The sequence below is a fragment of the Pomacea canaliculata genome, linkage group LG7 (assembly GCF_003073045.1).
Source record: "Pomacea canaliculata isolate SZHN2017 linkage group LG7, ASM307304v1, whole genome shotgun sequence".
NCBI lineage: Eukaryota > Metazoa > Mollusca > Gastropoda > Architaenioglossa > Ampullariidae > Pomacea > Pomacea canaliculata.
The window spans coordinates 10,230,498-10,254,538 of NC_037596.1; the positions used below are offsets into that span (position 1 = coordinate 10,230,498).

At 37.9% G+C, this 24,041-nt stretch overlaps 1 long non-coding RNA gene across 6 annotated transcripts; it reads right to left on the bottom strand.

Annotated features, from left to right (window-relative positions):
- Positions 1 to 81: 81 nt before the first annotated feature.
- LOC112568823 lies at positions 82 to 14,379 on the bottom strand. Of its 6 annotated transcripts, XR_003100195.1 has the most exons (10): positions 13,937 to 14,082; positions 13,526 to 13,622; positions 12,606 to 12,779; positions 12,128 to 12,246; positions 11,627 to 11,740; positions 10,932 to 10,995; positions 9,299 to 10,236; positions 3,512 to 3,904; positions 1,530 to 1,675; positions 82 to 882 (listed from the first exon to the last, which is right to left on the bottom strand). It is a non-coding gene; the product is annotated as an uncharacterized LOC112568823 (long non-coding RNA). The 6 variants fall into 6 exon arrangements; XR_003100194.1 differs by lacking the exon at positions 13,937 to 14,082 and adding an exon at positions 14,278 to 14,379 and having other exon boundaries at positions 11,627 to 12,246; XR_003100198.1 differs by lacking the exon at positions 13,937 to 14,082 and adding an exon at positions 14,278 to 14,379 and having other exon boundaries at positions 11,627 to 12,246; positions 12,606 to 12,840.
- Positions 14,380 to 24,041: the final 9,662 nt, after the last annotated feature.

A 24,041-nucleotide genomic window follows, 5' to 3' on the forward strand; every position in this document is an offset into this window, starting at 1 on the left:
CTCAGGTGGCAGTTCGGATCTCTAGTGGTAGCTTAACTGTAGGTCTCATTATTGGCCTCAAAATTGCAGCAATTTTATTAAATTTTAGTCACACCAGTTGTGTCGGGAAAAAAATATCGGCAAGAATACCAAGGGTTGGAAACAATTCTGGGCTTCTTAAGAATGACTGGCTGTGATTTTACACTTCAATGTGTGCTTCTCATCTGGTGCACTCTCTACTTCAACAAACCGGACGTCTTGTTCAGGAACGTGGGTGGTTACTGAGCTACTTCTACTCTCGTGCATAAATTCCTGCTAAACGAGCAAAAAAAACAAACTTTTTTCTTTGAGCAATAATTGTTCACTATTTTTATTTTCGGTCATCGTTATCAGCATCACCAGTTATGCATACATGTGAAGGGTAGCGTGATCGTTCGTTAGGTACGTAAGTCCATGCCTGTAGTACTGTCGAAAGATTGATTGACGACTTCTTAGTTTGGGAACGGATATTAATTGTAAAGATGTGAACTGTATGTGTCTCATCGAAATAACTTATTATTACATTTTCTAGTGACCCAGGCGACTAAATTAAATGCTGACTTATGTACTGTCACGTAGGGGATTGAGGCAAAGGTTCCGATCGGTAAGAGCCAGCAAAACATACCTGCACATGCACAGTTTATATGTCCATAAACATATGAGCGCAGACAATACTAACGAGCCGAAAAAATCTAATAGAAATAAAAGTACACCAATGTACACCCACGTAAGGATATTACACACACACACACACGCACGCACGTGAGAAAGCACGCACACAGTTTCCTGATCTGTCTTCAACAGCTTGTAGCCAACTTTCAAGTCGCTAGGTTCTTATGAAAAGTGCCCTGGTATACTTGCTTCCTGAAAATTAGAACCATTATTATTATTTTTCAGCAGATAACGTGCACCTGCAAATAACAATACCCTTATCTTTGGCTTTATATAAAAGTTATTTTCCGAGCCAGCGTGTGTGTGTGTGTGGTGGTGAGTTGGGGGGAGTAGATGGGTGGGTGAGTAGCATAGAAAACAGAGGGCGACAAAGAGATTTACCTTTTGAAGTCCACTGAAACAGAACATTAAAGTACAAAGCGTGGACTTATTTTCTTACGCTTGTTTATAGGAACAAACGACACTAAAAATAACTTCAATAACAACAATTGTATTAATATATACTAATTAAACTACGTACCCCTAAAAAATCAGACAAATAGCTTACTTAAATGTAATCTGTAGGCAATCTTTTATGCTAGTCTTACATTTATGAATTATAAATCTAGGAAACATTGACATTTTCTTTCACCGTGAAACCTGTCTTTTGCACATGTATTACATGTCTACTATAACTGATTAGGTGAGTTTTGGTTTTTCTTTTAGAAAAATAAAATTCACACTTGAAATGTAAGTACTGAACATTTTCCAACCATTGAAAGACATTTTACTGAAAAAAATTGTTGCTAACATTTATATAAAGGCTTACTAAAATATTCTTGTCCACAGTGTGAACTTACACATTTGACAATGATGTCTTTTCAAAACAACGATGACAGCTATTAGGACAAAATTGCTGCTGCTGCTGCTACTGCTAGAATGGCACCCACAATGAGACCGACGTTCAAACTACCATCCGAACTTGGTCCGACATCTGAACTGCCACCTGAATTTTTTGATAAATAATATATAAAAGCATACTAAGCATAAAGGTACACAGAAAATTTCTTACCCTTCTCTTCTTTCACACACGTGTTCAATGTAGAAACCAATGACAAACAGATCACCAAAGAGAAAGTAATAAAAGCAATGAGTAAAACATTAGCAAGGTAGAAAGTCAAGATATACATAAAATGAAACGAAAAAAAGTGACATATGCTGTCCCAACTTCTTTCTTTGTCAAGTATTTAACTTTATGACCAGGAATTATGACAAAAGTTAAAAGTATTAAACATTACGAAATTGGCTCTAACCAGGCAGTAACAAACGTTGGACTCGTATAAAGAAGCGGGGAGCCTATTGGCAGTCCAATTGTGGACACATTGTATCCATTTGTGCTAAGTGCGTCTCTGACAATTTCCTACACGCAACGCAAGACCAAGGAATTCGCCCAGAGCATGACTGACCTCAAGAGCCATCATGATCGAGCCTCTTCTGGGCACCTTGTAGAGCGAATGACGTGAAGGTGGACAAAGGAAGATTTTTTTTTCTAGGAAACAGAAGAATGGACTGACTTTATTATGCAAGACTCTGAAACCGCCGCTAAGGAACTTGAAGACAGCTACTGCATCTATCCAGGTAACCCTGACGACCAGCCGTCAGCAGGTATCAGACATCGATTAAAGTTTTCCATGTTTAGAGTTAAACGTTTTTCTTAATTTAAAATTGCTTATCCTGTTAAGCCATCAAACAAACAAGATAGAAGACTGACGCTAAAACAAAGAGAGAAACTAAAGATTGACAAGACATTTAAAGAGATACTCAAGGCTTGTGATAAGGCTGTGGCGACGGTCAAACGTTTCAAAACTATATTTAGTTACAATTACAGAGAACGAGAGCAATACAGGAGAAATAAATGATTCGTTTCTCACTTAATTACCACTTATTAGCACTATGTCGGTTGCCGATGTTTATAAAAATTGAAAAAATCCAGTGAAGTCGACCTTGTGTAATTCCGCCGAGTAACCACGATAGCTTCCCGAGATGGTCAAGCAAACGATCTGGGCGTGACATCAGTCAGAGACGTACAGGAAGTGTCTCTGGTCATTGTGACGTCAGTCAGAGACGTACAGGAAGTGTCTGAGGTCATTGTGACGATTTAACGTCGTCATCGGTGGTGTCTCGTGAGTTTATTTAGGTTTTAAAGTGAACTTTTCAAAACACAGTCTTAAAAATTATAGAAAACTGTTTCACTTGGTAAGCAGTACTCTTGGTCATATGTCATAAGGTCACGTGACGGAGAATGAGACGTCGTCTAAGTAAACGAAAGAGTCCTTGTAATTTCTTTTCTTAAACACAACATTCTACAAAACCTTCAACTTTTCCCATAATAACAGACTCGAAAATCGACGAGATTCAAGTGGATCCTACTCTTTACGTGATTCTAAGCAGTTTTATTTTGCCTTTAGAATCCCTTTAAGACAAACATTTCTTTGTTATCCACTCCATTAACAATAAATAAAAGGTGCACAGCAATATATATAATTTATATATAACATAATGAAAAACTGCTGTGATGTTTACAATGATGATACAAGTATCAAAATACATTTGAAAACACCAGCATAATTACACAAATATTAATAGCCTTGTAGATTGAAAGAGAAATCGTATATGATGTTAAAGAGATGCAACTTTTTATCGCTTCTTCTTCTCATTTTAATTTAATAATGCTACAATTGCAAATATGATTGTTAATAAATACTTGTAATTTTTATATTCACCCTTAATCTGTGAAAACAATAAGTAGCTTAATGCTCTCAGTAATATAAATAATACTAACCAAAGCGCATACGTTTGCAGTTATCGTGTATTTTCACGTCTAAAGAATTATTTGGTTTAATGCAAATCTTGCATTCAAGCATTGCATCGATATCTTTACTGCGGTTGGCCACAAAGTCACACATGTAATCAAAGATTTTTCCATTTGATTCATTACACCAGCAGCTGTTTGCTACAGGCTCTTGAACTGGTTTGCAATTTGACAGATTAAATGGTTCAGTGAAACCTATCACACGTGGATTTGGACGAGAAGATGTTGTCTTTGCCAGTGTCACATAATTTTGTAACGATTTGCAGTCCGCAGCCTCAACAGCTGTTTTGTTAATCTTGCAGCTGACAATGTTGTGACCATCTCTGAATGTTGGACAAGTAAACTCCACTCCAATAAGGTTCACTGCAACAATAGAATGAAAAATGTCATAATAATAACCTGATGCTGTATGGTGCAGCTTGCTTGACTTACAGATAGGGGAAGACAGTAGTGTATTTTGTTAAAACTCAAACCGCAAGATATTGATACATTCAAATTCTGAAAACACTTTTCTGTGTTAAACTTTTTTTAGTTTGAGATAAATAAATCCAAGGCTATCGGGATAAACAAAGTTAAAAATAACCCTACTCGTTATATCAAAGATAGAAATTTTCAATGGGATTCGGCATTTTTATATGGGATTCGGCATTTTTATGATACTTGGTATTAAATTAAAAATAAAAGAAATTGTAAACAATCTTTCAAGACGAATCTTACTGATTTACTGGTAAAGTAAGGCGCCAGTGAAAGAAAGCATGCAAAGCAATTTCCGCACACATTTCCCTGACACCTTGTAGTAGATTGTACTGAGCATTTTACACAAAGATTCACATACAGTCATTACAAAGCAAGTACGACATGGAAGGTATTACACATAGTATCCAATTTGTGGTTGGGAAGTATCAGTGATCAACAGGACTTTTTGATTAGCTCCAGCACAGAGATAAAATAATGGGAGGCAAAGGTTTTATCATTAGAAGATTGACCACAGAGAGAGGTTGTGAACCATGAACTTATACCTGTCTGTGCTTTAACTGATCATACCATCAAAGAGAATGACAGAAGTGGAAATAATAAAGATTAGAAGAATACATGCTCTTCAGAATCCATTATGACTGTTCCATGGCCAGAATAAAAATGGTTTGGAGCTCAGGCAATGTACTGACTACAACAACCCAGTCTAATAAAAAAATGATACTTCGCAATGCTTTCATAATGTTGCTCTCTCCCCTGAACCAACTTTGTTAACCTGATTCAGTAAGATATCGGTTTTGTTAGTCAATGCATGTTATGCATGATGATGTAAATTTTTTTTTCATCATTTAGTAAATAAAGCTTGTATTGACAGCAGCAAACAACGACAAGACTTGTTGCATTTATTTTGTCTACTTTTTATCAGGAAAGCTTAATAAGGAAACCCATTGAAAATCAAATAGAAACTTTAATTTCAAAATTACAGAAAAAAAAGGCAAAATTTGTAAAGTGCATGCTCACACTCCTAAGGAGCATGCTCTTAGCGCTTAAGAACAAGAACGAAACATGGACAGCATACGAGGGACAGGAAAACAAATAACATATGAGCTATAAAAGAATATAAACAACCGTACTAAACAAAGAATAAAATAAAATACAGAAAACATAAAGAGGAACCAAATAACAAGAACAAGAGCTGAGAGTAAAATGATATTGCATAAGGAAGGGTGTAAAAAAGAACTAGCATTATGGCTGTATGGGAAAGTTTGTTAGGAGTAATGTTGATGTGGTGTTTATAGTGGGTCAATGTTATGACAAGTGTTTTAACCACTAAACTACTGCTGGGCGCCCCTTCTCTACACTATCCAAACATCCTTATTAATAATTAACTCTAATTATTCTTAAAAATGTGAACTGTGCTTGATCTGTATTTGTAAGACAATGAATAATCTACTCTAATTTTCCTGATGAAACAGGAAATCATCAAATATGTAAATCTGAACTATAGAGTAATAAACACTTTAGACTGTAAAACTGGTGACATCTTTCTGATTTTCCTCTTCATTATGTCCTAGTGCTATAATATAGGATGCTGGCTATTTGATATCTGCATGCAAGTGATATTGTTTGTGTACAGCACATATTAAATATCATCATGTATTTTTATATGTTTGATGTCTTCAGCTAGATAAATAACTTTTAACCACTTTGTAACTGTAATCAACCATATTATTAGCAAACCATTAGCAACCATATTATTAGCAAAGACTAGATGAAGACAAAGACTGGTGTTTACATTAAATGTTATGGGTTTGAAAGAGAATTTGCATAATATCATAAGTTCAAGGAACTTTAAAATAATATCATGAAGCTCAGCTCTGTATAGTCATTTTATCAAGTATGTCATTTTGCCCCTTAACAATTTATATGAATGCGTCGTTTGAAGATTATTTTAACTTGTTATAATAGTTGATCAAACTGATAACCGCGACTATCAGATTTAACTCTAAAAAGATCTCGAAGTGTTTACTACAGAACAAATAAGACGACAACGCATTGCTTCAGTGGTTTGGATTAAAACGTAACGATATAAGAATTATTGTTGCGATCGCACTGACTACAAACGAAAAAGCAGCTACACTCCGCGAACTTTTTAATAGTTAAATTGTACTTGAGTCTTTGCACGTTCGTCAATCAACAGTCATGGATTAAATCTTTTAATTGCAAACTATATTTAAACACATAATGTACTCGTGTACTTTCCAATTACATTTTGCTAAAGAATTTGTGTCAAGGAAGATGTCGTGTTAGCCCAAAGTAATGGAAGTTGTCCCCCTTTCTGTCGCGTTGCGCAGTGACTTGTTTACACAGCGGCATGCGAGCTGCGCCGTCTTCACTGTGGTCGTGTTACCAGTCGCGCATGAAACTTTATGAAGCTAGTCTTGAATTTGACAAGTAAACAATCTATTCCGTAGTTCTGCTCACATTGTGTACGAAACGTTTTCGGCTTGTTTACGAGAGTAACTATTTCGACACTAGAACGTGCTGACGGTAAGTTTAATAAAACTTGTTGACATGTTATACTGTGTGTTGTGACATGACCTTCTATACAAGGTTATGACTTGATGTTTTAACAGGTGTAAATATGTTTGAAACGTTAGAGTTACGCACAAGAATCTCTAAACTATGTGAAAGCAAAACTTGCGATCGTCATCACTACACTCAACAAGATCATTTACCAGTAGACAGTTGCTGCATTAGTCTACAAACTTTTTCTACCTGTGTTTTGTAACCATCTGAACTTTAAAAAAAAAAAAATCCAGAAACAGATATCTCTTGCAGTAGATGTCAGATGAACAATCAGTTGAGGAAATTTGAAAGATTTTAATTCATGCATGTTCTTAAGGTGTCTTCAAACTTCTTAATGTTTCCATTAATAATAATAATGCAAAATTTGTAAAGTGCATACTCACACTCCTGAGGAGCATGCTATTAGTGTGTAAGAACAAGAACGTAACATGGACAGCATACGAGGGACAGGAAAACAAACAAACAGCATATGAACTATAAAATAATCAACAAGCATACTAAACGAAGAATAAAATCAAATACAGAAAACACAAAGAACCAAATAACAAGAACAAGAGCTGAGAGTAACATGATATTACAAAAGGCAAGGTGGGAAAAAAGACTAGCATTATGGGAAAGGTTGTTAGGAGTCATGTTTATGGAAGAGGTGTGTTTTCAGTGCACGTGTAAGGGATTCAATAGTGTGTAGGCGGCGGATATGGAAAGAGAGAGAGTTCCATTGTTTGGCTGCACAATAACTAAAAATCCTGTGGCAATTTGTTGTTGTTTTGGTGACAGGAAGAGTTAGGAGATGATCATCAGACGAGGAGTGGAGTTGTCTAGCTGGGATGTAAGGGAACTTATGAGAAATAATCAGGGCAGGTGCCAGCAAAGAAATTAAAACACAGCATAAACAGTTTGTACTCGATCTCAGAATGGATGGGAAGCCAGTGTAGAAAACAAAGGAGAGGGGTGGCATGGTCCCGTTTCCTAGCTCTAAGAACAAGATGTACAACAGAGTTCTGTACTTTCTGGAATTTGCGAAGAAGGTATTCAGGGCAGCCAGCAAGCAAGGATTAGTACATAATAACTGAGCTGAACTTAGCATTTTCACTATTGTCATTTATAAATAGTAAGCTAATTGTTCTTATTGAAAAGAGTGATGAAAAAGATTTTCCACGTCTATTATTAATTGTCTGAAGACTTCAAAGACACTAATAAATACAGTGATACCTCGGTTCTCGAACGCCTTGACTTTCGACCAAATCGGTATTCGACCAGGAAATTCGAGAAAATTTTGTCTTGGAATCCGAACAAATATTTGGAACTCGAACATCCAAACGTCCGAGATGAGCAGAGATGAGCCGAATGGCGTTCATTCGGCCCAGCGCGCCTTGCTTGCGTCATCAGTGTGAGTGCAGAGGAGAAAAAAACAGCAAACAATTGACAAATTCTTCCGTAAAGAAATCAGACAAGCAACTGCAGAGCAAGATTCTGATTCTCCTCAGCAAAAGATACAGAGAACAGAAACACTCGAAGAGCAGTTACCTTCTGTTTTTATTGAAGAGGACTCCCCTTCAAAACAATAACCATCCCCCTTCCCTCCTCCCTCCACATTCATTCCCTCCTGCCATAAAGTTTGGTACAGGTACAGTAAATGAAACACAATTTACTGTACTGTACTGTACATTTTATTTTTTTTGTTTTAATAAATACACTTTTATTTCTTATTTCTTGTTGAGACTCATGTTTTTCTACATATTATATACAAATTAGGCCAGTAAATAGGCATTTTCTGGGGCTTGGAACGAATTAATCCAGTTTCCATTATTTCCTATGGGTTTCATTGCTTCGGTTCTCGAACAATTTGGTTCTCGACCGTCCTCCCGGAACGAATTATGTTCGAGAACCGAGGTATCACTGTATTTTCAAAATGGTTATGACCATTAACGCCTCACACTTCAAAATATGCCAGCACATCTTGTGTGTTACAGAAAAGATGGAGTTCTTTTATTTATATTGTCAGTACATTATCAGTATTCTTGAATTATAAAATAGTATGGATTTTTTGGTCATATAATATGCTTACAATACTACACAAATATCCCTTTATTCTGTCCCCAACAGAGACAGAAATTTTCCTTTGTTTAGAGTTGTTTCTTTATATGGGGCTAGAGGTATCATTTGAAAATAGCGAGGAGACGGGTCAAAGGAGTCTGTGATAGTTTCATTTTAACATCACAGCTCCATGAATAGGTTACATAAATTATAATGGTCTTTGGGAAAAGCCACCCTTGCTGTTAGCAGTTTTGAGGTTCTTCATCGAACAAACTTTATACTTGATAGAGAGAACTTAATATATTTACAGATTCTTCTCTACTACAGTATGAAATGGGTGCAAACATTACATCAGTCGCCATGTTTTCTTCTCGGAAACGGTGGTTATATTGATTATTATGTGATTGCCATTGTCTAGTGCTGCTGCTGCCGAACGTTGGGTTATATAACTACAGGACTATGTTTCTTCCCTTACTCTAACTAAAGTTGTGTTTGATATATTTCAATTAAAGCAATTATTTATATTAGCTCATGAGGATGCTAAATAAACGGAGTCTGGATTAGCGAAGTGAGGTAATTTAAGACCATTAAAAAAAAATACCTCAGCTTTGTTAAATTGGTTACTTTAACTGTAAAACAATAATTACTATAACCAACCTCCTGGAAACAAGAGGATCACCAGAAGAAGATCAGTCTGAACCATTGTAACATGTAAATATTCCGACTAAACACGAGAAATTTTGATTAACACGTACACCACATCGTGCTCTATCATCTATTTACGTCCGTGAACCGAGAGACACTTTCACCCTCGACCAGCCAGCCAGCCACAAACTATTGTTACCGATTGAGCATCAGCTACAGTTAACAATGCTTCATATAAAAACGATTATATAATTAATGTACTTAAACGATTTAATTAATATTGTCAACAACTACAAATTTTTAAGGAGAAAGAAATTAACATATTGAAAACAAGTTGGAAGTGGTCGACTTTCATGCCATATGAAGATACATTGAGCACAGGCTCACAAAAAGATGTTGCGATTATTAGTATTTGTTCAAGCTTGTAAATAACGAATTTGTTAGTAAGTTTTCTAATTTGACAATTGTTTTGTAAACAAATTAATTGGTAATGTCAGGCACTATTTTGTTTCTTAGAACGGATTATGTCATAGGTTGGTCGAGGCTATTAAACAGAGGGGAGGGAGGTCGGACCAATTTTTCACAGGGGAGCATGTTTACACTCATTCATTTGTGCACCGTGTTGCTTTCGTTTCTTTCTTCCGGTCTGAGATGTAAACAAGTTAGTCGTATTGGTAAGGAAAGTACAGATTTAAAATTAAGCTTGACATGCAGTTCTCATTATTCAGGAGAGACGTTAGTCCGCGCACCCGTCAGCGAGCAGCTCGGATGTTCACTGCACTGGGTTGTGAAGTAGCGTCGGAGCTGTGCAGTTCATGTCGTAGTGGGTCATTGTGGGTCATCGCAGTGGGATCTCGACTTGGGTACTTTTTTTTCTTTTTCTTCCCTGAATGTGACTCCATATCGGCCTTGCTACTGCCTGCTCACCACCGCCTCCTGTCAGCTCCACACTATAGAAGACAGAACAACAAACGACATATTCCAACGAGGCAGTATATCAGTGCTTAAAAATTTAGTTCCATGAAACGTTCTTATTACTTTCTTGAACTTTCAAATAGTAAATTTTTAATTGAAAACTAAAGTCGAGGTCGGTGAAAACACATGGCACACTATTTATAAGTTGGGAGAATTTACAATAAAGATTTATATAACTTTGACACTTATCAATATATGTTCATTCTTTGTACCTCATATCCTCATTTCTTCACTATATAAGTTCTGTACGATTTAAACAATACTGTTTAGAAACAAATTGAAAATAAACCATAAAAACAAAGTAGGAGTGCTAAACAGTCGTTCAAAAATGTCGTTACAATTTGGTTTTTTTCATTTCGACAGTAAATTTCACTCATTATCTTGAAGCAGCTACTTAGGAGGGGATTTATGAAAATTCACTGAAGCTTTATTTAAACTTATTTTCTAGATGTGAAGAAAAATTAACAATGCTATTTGTATTTGCCATGCTCAAGCATATTAAGAGCAGGACAATAATGAACCTTACAAGAAACTATGCCTCATGTATCAAAACTATGTTTATATTGTAAAGATGCCTTCTGACATTTTAAACTGCACAGTATTGCATTAGTCTTCCTTTTAAGGAGACTGGTAATTTTGTATCAGCACCAGCAATAGGTAGGCACATTACCTTTCTGGTTCTTTCCTGAGTTGTTTTGGTCAAATATGATTGTTGTCATTCCATGCTTGTGGAACTGAAAGGTAGAATCGAGAAGCAATGTTTCTCAGTTGTAACCAAAAATGGTCACTTCAAAGTATGTGATTGTAAAAGTTCTTTATTCAAAACTCAAGAAAATGCACTTTACATCTCTTGATGAGCTCTTGTAGAAAGGGCAACATTAACTGACTCTCACATTTATGTATTCACCAATTATTCTTCTTCGTCACATACACACTGCATATGCACATAGCCCCTTTACATCCACAACATGCAACATAGGCACACACACTCACAGAGGCACACTTTTGCCATTAGTTTAGGGAAACAGATGTTCTTTAATTTAAGATCATAATTCTCAGGTAGCAGAACTTATTACAGTGTCACAAAACAGCTTTTGAAAGCCACTTCATGAGAAAGTTATGTGTTCTTTATGCAGAGAAGATAAAAAGATTCTCGTGTAACTAAAGCTTGTGTTCCTTCACAAATGTTAAAGCTCTGCAATATTGACAAAAAGAAACCCAGTGGAAGTGTTAACATGGCATTATGGCCACTGAGTAAAATTAACTGCCGACATTTCCACAAACTCTCAAATAAGATAATAAATCTGTCAAAGTTATATCATGATATGTACAATAATGATTTTAGCAGATGTTTTCAGCACTAACCTTTGTTTCACCTGGAAAAGCCATGAACAGTAATTCGAAGTCTCCATCTTGCATAAACTTTCCTCATCACATTCACCTGTCTTTTTTTTTTTTCTTTTGTGCATAATGGTTTTCCTAGTAATTTGAGAACAAACCCCATTATGACAAAGCAGGAAGTATGGCAAAGTAATAGATAACTCTTCTTGACTTATGAAAGCACACAATTCTTATTTGTCTTGAGTATGACAATCTCAGCTACAGATAGAAAACACCCCTAACGAGTACTTTGCTCTTCAGTGTAACATTGCTACTGACATGATACCATAGTAAAGTAAGTGATTTTAAGATTAAGTTACGGTGTATATATTTCACAGATGATAATGTCAACAAAAGGTGATATATCTGTTTAAAGCATGCAGTTGTGAAGAAGTATAGTTACAAGAGGTTTATGTCTGCTATGAGAGTCTCGTCTCAAGTGAAGGCTAATATCAATATCTATCAATATATATCAAAATGCATCACTTGGCGGCTTCACTGGAAACGTCGTGTCCCCGTTGCGGAACATCAGGTGTCATGACAGGAAGTATGCTTCACGCCGAATCAGCAGCGATGACTATAATATAAAGGCAAAGCAGCCGGCCCTGTAAACAAGTGCAATAGGCAGAAGTCAAGAAAGGAAGGGGACTGAAAAGTACGTGCATTCAACCATGTGGTTACAGTGACGACCCACGAATAAAATTACCTTAAAGGATCAGATATCAATAAAGAAAAAAAAGAAATATCTTAGAAAGTAACTGGATAGAAACAGTAAGATCCACAGAGTTCAGAGAAAGAGAATAATAAGTCTTCAAGTCAGATTGTTTACCAATGACAACAACAGAGTTCGTTTCATCCCATTACACGTTGAATGTGAAACTCCGTAGCACAAACAACAGCAGCTATTAAAAAAATTAAAAAGTAGAAACTGTATGTGTCATGGATATCTGATCTCACTACTTACAATTCAAGCGACTTTTCTTCTGGTAGCTTTCTTGAAACGATACTTTCCACCACACTCCAAGGTTTGCAGAATGCTGTGTTCAAAATGTGTTGAGAAGGACAAGCTCACTAGGACTGGAGATCGGTTTAGAAGAGACTTCTTCCGATGGTCATAAAACGCCCTCTTCGTGCTCACCTGCCAATGACGTGTCATAAACCCTGGTTTTACCTGATTCAGTTTTGTCAGCAGTACTGGTCTAAATATAGACAGCAAGAGCACAGTAACTTCTGGTGTAAAAGTCACTTCTACTTAACCCTACCTTTTAATAATGTAAAGGAGTTGTAGACTGAAAGGTCAGAAAACACACTGGAGCACGATATCTTCATGAGCAATGGCAGACATGTCTACTATAATATTATGTTAATCTCGTCCGAATTGCTCACAACATTATTACTGATACGATCACAGATGCAGCTGTTGACACTTGATCTGAGGACGAGGAGGAGAATGCGCTATACATCTATATACGTCTTGTGGTAAGCAGGCTGTCACAACATTGTTGAACTCACATCCGGGCATTTCACTCCAGCATATTTTTTTCCTCCACATGACACAACACAAGGCTTGTGACGGGCCTCACAGTTTACTGTCGATAACCTCCTTTTAGACTCTAATGAAACATGTATTGTCAGCTTTCGAGACTCACACCTTCACAAACATTTACCTATGGACTGATCCTACTCGAATAAAAATAGTATCACACACACAACAGTCCTACAAAAATCAACCTCATTTAAGGGAAAAGAAAAGTTAATGAGGAAAAAATGGCGGGCAGGGTAAAGTTGTAAATAACAAAACTGTGAACAACCGTCAAGGGATCGACTTCATTCAAACTCTGTAAGTAATGACGAGCCAGTAAATTAAATCAAGCTCATACTCACGGAAAACGTGTAATAGCCACAGCTCAGTATACATGCCAGGTGTTGCTGTGTCACGTCCCGCTGGAGGGCGTTGTCCCGACTGGCAAGAACTGGGCACCTGTAACACGTCATCATGTGTGCAACGGTTTCCTCAAAGATGATATTGATTGTCACCGTTTTACATCTTCTCATAGTGTGAATATCACACAGAACCAGCAAACACTAAATGTCACGGGGTTCGCAAGTCCCGAGATTAGACCTGATGTCATTGTCAACAGCGACTTGATGCTTCAGTTGTGATTATTTCTCTCGCTATCCCTTCTTTCTTTCTCTCTGTCATGCACGAAAGGTTGTTTGGAGGAACTGGCTGGACAGGTTCCTTCGTTATTTTTTAACAATACAAACAGCTCTCTTTGCATACAGAAAACTAACCTCTGTGTATTCTTGCCACAGGTATGTCTCGTTTCATTTTTTTCCTGTGCCATAAGTACCTCATTCCGAAATTATAACGCCCTATATCGTCATCAACGCACTTAATTCAACCTGAAACATCTGCTTATCGGTCGAAGCAATCTCACCCTGACCTAAAAAAAAAAAAAAAATAGTGCATTTTTGTTGGCGTTTTGACATCTACACTAGCGATAGCACCTGTGTACACCCCTGTTTAGTCACACGAAGTTTATAAATCATTGAATTGATTGTTATGACAGGCTTTAATAATACTGCCTGTCCGAGGTATGCTCAAAGTCTTATCGTAGCTAACTGTCTCTCACCTGTTTCACGTTTGAAGACACAGCCAACTACTGTGCAGCTCTACCCCAGAAAGTGAAATGTTTGACATGTTTTAACTTGCTACAGCTCAAGATTGATTTGTGACTCCATCTGTAATCGTATGCGAGGCACGTGACGGGCTAGGTGTGTCTCATAAGCAAACCGGTGACTGATTTAATTAGACACTCTGATTAGCAAACCGCTGGTAACAGAATTTGTTTACCTGTTCAGGCTTTTTATCAGCTTTGCCAGGTTAAGTGCACTATACCTACCTACTGATATGAGATACTCGCATTCTATTTTCATCCTTTTGGATCTGTCGTGGTTGTACTACATCAGTCTCGTACGTGTCATCAGGGATGTTGGCGTATTTCAAAGCGAAAGTATAACCAAAGTAAATACAAATTATGGCTAGAGTTCACAGACTCGTCGGTCAGACATCTAACCTCTGCCCTACATGCAGCCAGTGTGGTCGTCTTGGGAGCATCATAGCCAAAGGTCCCTCTGTAGGGCATATTATATCCACGATTACCGCAGTGCAGGACCATTAAGTTCTTGTAATAGTGAACTTTCTGCTAGCTAATCCAACTTTTCAAAGACTTTAAGATCGAGCCCTGCTTTGTATAAAAGTATTACTGGCTCGGAAAGTCATGATACATCTGCTAGTTTTCACTCTCTGCAAAAGAACGTTGTAATTTATCTTTCTTAGAGACAATGTTGGAAACTGCAGAAGCTGATTGACAAGCCGCTGTTTCATGCAAAGAATTACCCCCTTGCCTTACCCTCAGCGCCACCCCGACCCCAAACAAAGAATGTTTTCAATGTAACCATGGCTTTGTATTCAACACGAGGCCTGTAGCCCAGCAGGTACAGCGACAGGCAAACGCTTGATCGCTCAGCCGATTCTCACAATTGTTTCGATCATTAAAGTCCGTAAACATTGGCCAGGACTCACACACTCCCCATGGCTGACGACCCGTAGCAGGTCCGTGCAGTTTATTGATTGACTTACACACCAAATGTTTGTTTTTTCCTGCTCACGACCATATTGGTTTTTACTTTTATTAATTTATCAATATTCCTGATACAGATATAGAGACTTAAACAAATTCTCTGTTCCAGTCTTCTTGTTCTTGTTGATCACATTCAATGAAATTTCTCTGAAGTCCTTATTTCCTCTAGACATTTATATAGTGGCGTGAAAGTCGAGTGATTGTGATTACAGGTCGACTGGACCATTGACCTCGCACGAGTCTATTCGACCATATCCCTTAGTCGGTTCCTTCACAAACCTGAGTCAACTCGGCTACATCCATAGTCGATTCGACCACTGACCTCAGTTGCTTTGACCACCAAGTACAGAAGTTGATTTTCAGTGTAATGACACACTCGTTGCTCGATGTAAACATTGCTGAAAACATGACAAAAGTACATTTTGCTTTTAAAAATTAGCTACGCGATATACACATTTATATTGGTAATCTCCCCTTTTCATTTTTCTTTCACAAACACACACACACGTCCACGTTTTTTTGCACAGCATCATTTTACAGAGCTTTAGGGAGGTCCCCTCACATATTGTTTCAGAAACCAGATGTATTAAAAACTGATTACGGTTGTTGAAGCTTCCGATGATTAGTTATCACAGTAAACTACCTGATGGACTCCAAAGGTCATAAAACATGGGTGATCAAAATACACAAGGCATTGTTCTCCATCGGCTTTGGGTATGTTCTGATGTTCAACAGATGTGGAGGGAGAAAATTTTTCTAAAGAATTATAGAGAAAGATTAAATGATGTTTTCGGCAAGAAGTGGTACACAAGTCTGGAAAATACTTTCCACTCTGATGTATATGGTAGTTATCTCCCCGTAAGCAAACATTGTAGATTAAAGAGACGACGCTTCTACAGCCAGAGAGCAGTTGAGTAACTAAAAGGACCTTGTGTACAAGTCCTGGAGACACAAACGGCCGTAAGCGACCAGGAAGCCGTCAAACCACCAAACAGCTGTGAAAATAATTAGGCTAGTGCACAGCTGGTGAGCCAGACCAGCCGCGAGACAAAGTCCGCGACAAGTAGTTACGGGGAAAAAATGTTTTGAATAAAAGGATAAAGTGTTAAAAGAGTGGAAACTTCGATGTTTTCTCTCTCATACACACGGGTGGGAACACACACACACGCTGAGCATATACATGCTACACAAAGCAACTGAACTAACACCAAACTATAGCTTGGTACATCTTAAAATGTTGCCACTAAAAAAAAAAAATCCCTTGATATCCAAAGATGATGATGATTATTATTATTACTTCTACTACTACTATAGCCTTCAGTGAACATTGGCTGAATAAATATATATCCCTTACCTTTAGTCATATACGTATAGTCGTACAATTATATGTATATCTACACACTCCACTTAGGTCAAATTATAGATATGTGTACAGGCATATCTATAATTACATACTACCTACTAACAGCTATTTTAGATATAAAAAATATTATCAGATAACATTAAAAATTATATCTGGACGTGCAGATCAAGAAGATCAGCAGAAGGGGAAAAAAGTTACCATAGTCACAAAGACGTGAGTGATGCAGTTTGGAAATTCAGGCAAAGAACTGCATTTTATCTCTGTGAGGGCTGTAAGAGTTACTTACCTTTTCAACGGCAATCCAACTATTGTCTAGCATGGGATTTTCCACGATTACATATCATTACATGTGGCGAGGGGGGGGCGGGGATCTTTTACTAAGTCGTTGTGCCGACTTTGACTTATTATTTGCTTTTATAAGTACAATACGTTACTCTGAGTGTGACAAGACAACATCACAGCTAAAAGCCAACTAAAGAATGTATGAGCAGCTCAGCACTCAGTTCATGGAAAGGCGGATATTTATTCTTCTTTGTCCATTGGGTGCCACAGGTGAAGCGGTCAAGTGTGTTACTGTTAGCTGCAGGCTAACGGTTTTCAGTGTTTTGCCTCTGTCAGATGGCATTTTGTGTTTTGTTAAAAATATCCCGCTAGTGGCTTCGTATCCCAGCATCGTATGACAGCAAGACACCGAACACGGTATTAAAGAATTAGTGTGGTATATTTTTTTTGGGAATGATTACTCAAAGCTTAATCCACGATACTATTTCTCTTGATAGGGGTAGATACCTTCCCCCAGCATTTCAACTTTCGAGATACTCGCCTTAAAAACATAATCATGGTACACACTGAGGTCAACGCAGACATCATGATTGTACATGGATTCATTTCTATTATCAAGGCCTAAGTACAATGTGACCGCTTGGTTAATGACTTCACTGTGACCCTGTCCTGACCCTGAGGGTGTATAATGTGTGTCTGTATTTACTTTGTGGACGAGTGAGTGTATGTTGTAGAAGGGAAGTCTGTTATATGTGAATATGGATATATGGTAGTTAATATGTGTTCATGGTTGTTTGTCCTTCAGTCTGTATATCCTTTCTGTAAAATGCAGCGCTATTCTCGATCACTTTTCTAGTTCGTGCATTCGCGTCCATACATGTGTTGTGGTGTGCTGTGTGTGTGTGTGTGTGTGTTGTGGTGTGTGTGTAGTGTGTGTGTGTTGTGTGTGTGAGTTACTTTAAAACGCTTTTAGCCAGCGTTCACAACAACCCATACAACGCGTTTCAACAGTGGATGCATCCACTTGAAAAAATAAGACAACAACAAAATAGTTTTGACAGGGTCGAGCTGTATTTAATGTATTTTTTCTATTGGGACTTTCTCATCAATTCCATATATTCAACACAGTGATAGATATATTCAATTTGTTTTACGATATTACATTACGAGCATATTTACTTCAATAATAAAATCTGAAATTCACAACAACTACTGGAGAAGTTATAAAATAGCACAGACCAGCATTTTATGTTATAAACAGTTTTGTGAAAACAACTCGAAAGATTTTGTTTATAATCAGAAGAGTCCTATAATATTGATATTCTTTTTGTAGTATTCATATTTGAAGTCCCTTATTGCTGAAAACATATAGAAGGATCAGATAGGAAAGAGAATTAAAATTTGTTTTGTGCACGAAAACCTTTGAGTATTTTTATTGTACGTAAACACTTTTCCCAGGCAAACGGTATTTAAAAAAAAATGTTTGATTCTCGATTTTGTAAGTGTCAATATATCACAGTCTAATTACTCAGTTTTATTAGAGACACATCTATTATTTTTGCAATAAAGTTTAACAAGGGTAAGATAATCATATGACAGTCAGTTTCGTGTGCAGTAAAATAAACATATATTTATAAACCTAAAGAATTTCCCATGAGTCTCGCCCCAAAGGGTGTGTTAATTAATGCAAGTCAAAAAAAGCTTTTCTAACTACGGGCATTTGATAATATAGTGAAAAAAACTTTACTTCCGAGAGCTCGTATAAAAGTTTGGCTAGTTTAGTCAATGTATGTTCAGACTTCATTTCAAGTCACACTCAGTTTTTGCTATTTTTGATTGTTATTGTGAGAGCCGGTCGTCGGATGTTTTCTTTTTCTTCTCTGGTCCTTTTTCTCTCTTTGCATGTCTTTTCTTAAATGTATACTAACCACTGTTTCTCTTTCTGCTGTGTTCACTACGATTTATTAAGAAATATGTTTTTTTTCGTTTAGATTTTTCGAAAGGACCAGAAGATAATTTCTTGGAATAGTTTGTCACATATGGTCTATGCCACTGGCTCTTGACATGGAACTGTAAGGAGCAATAATCTTACCTTTTTGATTTTGATTTTCTGCAAAGAAAAAACTCTTTCAGCAGTAAAAAATATATGGTTTTTTCCTTATTAATATGTTTGTATGAATTGTATAAAACCTCACTTCGTTTGATGCACTAATAAACAATGTTGCTGGACGCACACAACAGAATACCAATCTTGAAATATCAGAACCAAAGAAAAGCATAAGCACCAATGGCAAAACATTGACAAAAGTGCTAGATTACACGTGAAGAACTAAAGAGGAAGAGGATAGAAAGCCTTTAAATTAATTATTGCAAGATAGTTTTACAGAAGATATTGTTTAGGGTCAGATACCAATGACTTGTGAGTTACACAAGTCACTTCAAATATACCACAGAAGGAACAAAGAACTCCAAAGCAACGAGGCTCAAAATATGAGTCATAGAAAAGAATGCAACAACAAGCAGAACCAAAGAGCTGACCTGGTGGTAAGGGGTCAGTAGTGTCAGACAGGTGAATTCCTGGCGAGGCCCCCATGAAGACAACGGAGAAACATGGTGTGATGATCTTGTCATCATGCGAGTTGGACTAGTAGGACAGTGATGCTGGATGAAGGAGGGGATGACCATGGTTAACTTTTTCGTCTCTTATGGAAGACAATGACCTAATATTTGGGAACCCTTTGAAATCTTCCAGTATGCGATTTCAGTCGAGATCGACAGATTGCCTACAAGTAATCATCGGAACAATAACATAAAGGTAGACATAAGCTTTTCGTGGTACAGAAAATCCTGACAGGAAGAGTTAGGATTGTGATTGATCTGCGAAATAATCAAAGAAAGATGGACTTGCGTTAATTAGAGATTCGAAATATTTGTTGCTTATTATGTCTTATTATGTCAGTGGCGATTCATTTTTATAAGGAATTCCATCAATGAAACAAACAAGGCAAATAGGAGTGACATGTGTTTTACCTTTAGTAAATGTATTTTCCTAATCATTGACGATAACAGCTGCCTATACTTACGATTCCTGAGACACAAGTGACAAATTACTATGTAGAATATCATAAAAGTTTTGAAAAATTTGAGATAGTCCATTGCCTATAGATTAGTCTTTGAAATCAAATTGCTGTCAACTATGAGTTTGGTTTTTATGAACTTCTGCAGAACACTATATATAGTTTTATTTTAAATAATTTATTAATAGATTGTATTGCTTGCGTAGTTTTGGATTTTCTCTCACCTTAGGTGCTTTGTTTAGTGTAGAACACATTAGTCTCATGTCATAGTCTTCATCGTTATCGATCAGTTCCAATGCGTTTGAAAATACTTTGTTGTTTCTCCTGCAATTACTGGTCCCGGTATGTATCTCCTCGCGTCCGTTCATCAGTTTCTCGTTCAATTTTCGACGTGTTATTCTTTTTGGGTCAATTTTGCTTTCGTTTTTTAAGTTTTCTTGTTCTCCTTTTACATTGCTTTGTGCTTTCGGCAACAAAAGATATAAAAGGTTCCAGGCGCCGCTAAATTGTTTTTTGGGCGTTTTTGTTTGTTGGTTCTGTTGAGTGGTGGGTGGGGTCGGTGGGGTTATAGCTATAATAAGGAGTATATGATTTTCTCTTTTTTCATCGTTTGGTTTGCCTCACTTTCAGACAGTTAGAGAGGAGATGGTGTGTCTGCAATAAAGAAAGATTTTGATGCTGGTGGTCATAGCTGAGCGGTGGGGTGATTGAATGACTGGGTGCGAGGATGTGTGGTTCAAAGTAAAGTTCGGCGGTTTCGAGGTTGTGAACCTTTGTTCAATCCACTGGACGTGGAAGGAGAAAGTGAGGGACGGCAGGGAGAAAAGGGAGGGAGCGGAGAAGAATGGAAGACTAGCCTTTTGTCGTTTTCCAGCTTTGTTTGCTCGCAGTTGTCACAAGGCAGGTTTTTAACTTCCGACAGCTGGTCCAACAAACAGAAATCGCTGTGCCAGGCTTCTTTCATTCTCAAATGGTATAATATTTACATTATTTACGCAACACGCATTAACGTATTAATTATTTTGTGTAAATTATTCTATTAATTTTATGCCTACTTGATGTAAGTTATATCATAGTTATGGCCAACAAAACTATATTCTAAAGCATTGGTTGTTTTAGTATACTAACCGCAACCGCTACGTTGTGCCCAGGGGTGCCGTGTGTTGTCATGTCAACAGTAAACAAGTTATCGGAAAAGTGGATATATAGAGTTGTGCTCAGATGATAAGCGTTGAAGATCGCCGAGCTTGATGACTGATCGATAGGAAGGATATGTCATCAGCGGTGTATTACACCCTTTCTAGGGCATGGGCGGGAGTCGGTTTGTAGTGTGGGGAATGTTTCCTGTCGAGTTTGCTTCCGCCCTTATGTCATGTTGGTTATCTCCCTTCGGTTAAACCCATCTTGCATATAGTTAGACAAGTATTGAATGTAGCTTTAGGCATGGAGTGCACTTTTAGTGGGAAACCTTCTCGATACACGTAGAAAACCAAATGGCGGCGCCTTTGTGCGTTAAGGGGAATCACGTGACAAGCAGGGGATAGGGACATTAGGAAGTTATAGGTCAGTAGGTTTGTTGTAGATGTAGTATTGGGTAGTTGTGTTGGCGCTTGTTTGTTTATTTCGTGTTGGTAGCCCGTTGGGGAGCTGGGTCTCGATGTCGGGTCCGTATGTTTCGTTTCTCGGTGCTGGGATCTTCGAGTTGTTTAGTTTTGTTGGGGGTTTGTCCAGAGATAATCCAGCTTGTTACTGAGTGTGGGATACCTTTGCTGCGGTCTCCTGCAGAGAAGGTTCAAGGATCATGGGAGAACGCTGTTTTGTGTTTTTTGTTTTCTTGGTAGTCTTTCTATTTGAATCCAGACTATTTTTCCTGATTTAGAGTTTTGGTTGGTATGTGTAGTTACTCAACAGCACGCTTGAAGCATTGTGTGTATAGTCTTTAATGTTTGGTGTAATAATATAAGCAATGATCATGTCCTTCCCATAAAAAAAAAAACCATCGGAGCATCGTTTTATATGAACTTCAGTGAGGTTGAGCAGGTATTTTTTGCTTTATTTCTGAGGTAATAGGAAATGCAATCGATGAGTGTTGCAACTGATATGACGAGTTTAGCAGATAATGCGTTTCGTGCACCGCTGTAGCCAGCTTACCGAAAAGCTGTGAAGACAAAGTTAATCGGCCTGACTCTCTTGGAATATATGACTGGTTAATTTTATTCGAAATTACGGTTCATAATTACCAAATCTAATTTTTTGCATCTATGTTCGTCCCTTTTGCTATTTTCCACTTTTCTTACTAATAACGTTAAAGGTAGATAGCTGACCAAAAAAGCAGGATTTAAAGGCAGAGTTCAGAGGGGGCACAAAATAGCATAGCAACAGACACGTCTCACTATGGAAGTGGGATATGATTGCCCAAATTTGCCAGGTTTGCGTTAAAGCCATTCGCTACTGGAGGTAACGGGCAAGCGAAAGCAGGGAAGTCAGACACAACGAAGTTGGCAAGGCGGCCGAGCTATGATGATTCATCTTTTGACTTGGCTTTGTCGTCCGTCTCCTTAAATAGAATTCGTTTGGGACTGAGAAAATAGTAGCAGATCTGGCCAGCGCTACTAAACACAAACAAGAACCATTATTAAAAAATCAATTGTAACTCCGAAAGAATAATACGACCTTTGAAATAAGGTTTTTCCTGTAAAATTGGCAGCGAGGACATCAGACTGCTTTGATTGACTCATCAGAACTCCCAGTCACCTGACAGAGGGGCAAGAAGAGGTAACAAGCGCCCAGTTTTTTGTGGTAAAATAAGAAAAGCCCCCGCAACGGAGCCGTCATGGCCAGTCCACACGCGCCACGAGGCTGGACGCCGCGCTCAAAGCGGAATTTACTGACGAATAGCGGAGAACGATAAAACGGTCGATGGTAATGAAGAACAGATGACTCAAAGTCGACCCCATGCTGACATTGAAGGACAGGAAGCCGGCCCACTTTGCAGGTCGTTGGCTGTATCTCCATTGGAGTCGTGTCCATAAATAGATTGCCCGGTAGGTCTCGTCTGCTACCGTGGTTCCCAGTAATGGCGTAGATAACACCCCATTGAAGGAAAAGCAAGCTATACTTAGATTAAGTAGGAACAAATAACGAGTGTTGAAACTGGATTCTGATTGAGTCGCGTTCTGTTGTTGGTGGGTGTGGGGGTGTTTGGAGAGTATTTCTGTTCGTGGAGGAGAGTTTCTATGACCTATTTTGTTGTTGCCGTTACGGATTGACAAAACACAGAAGGAGCCATCAGTGTGGAATCACGCCGGTTGATCATCGTCGATCGGCAACAGATCACGGCAGAGCAGGAGTGTGGTTCGGGTTGGTAGTGAGGACGATATTTCATCGAACAAGGGGACAAAATATGGAACGGTCTCAAAAGAGGTCTGGAAAGATCTCTGACAGCAGAGTTTATAATATCCGTAAAAATTTTATTATCGTGCTTTGCATTCCTTTAAAAACTTCCCGGGAATCGATGCCAATGGTGGTTATTTTGCAAGTCGAGCCCTCAGTGATGGGAGGGAAGATATAATCTGCTGCTCTTTAATCGCTTCAACGTAGGCCGGAACGACATGTGTCAGGGGGTGACTTGAATGTTGCGAAAAGTTGGCAATAAAATTTGGCTGTCAAATATCTTTATAGAAAGTCTGAGTTAAATCAACATGTGTTCAGGTTTTTTATGTCATAAGGATGAGCCTGTTAGCAATAATTCAAGCAAGGAGTTGATTTTCTAGCTAAAACCAGTTCTTTTAAACTTGTGTGTCAAGGGCATTTTTAAATGAGTTAAAGTCCTAAGGGACAGTAATATATTAATTATTCACTAGATCTAGAGTTTTGCAGGTTTGTATTTTAACTGAGTAAAGACGAGTTACATTCCACAATATAATGCTGTGATGAGTCTTCGTATGGCACAACGAATACTGAATGCTCTTACCAGAATCTTCCATCGTGCTCACCTGAGTGTGTGCCGTCAGGTAGCCATTTATCGGGGA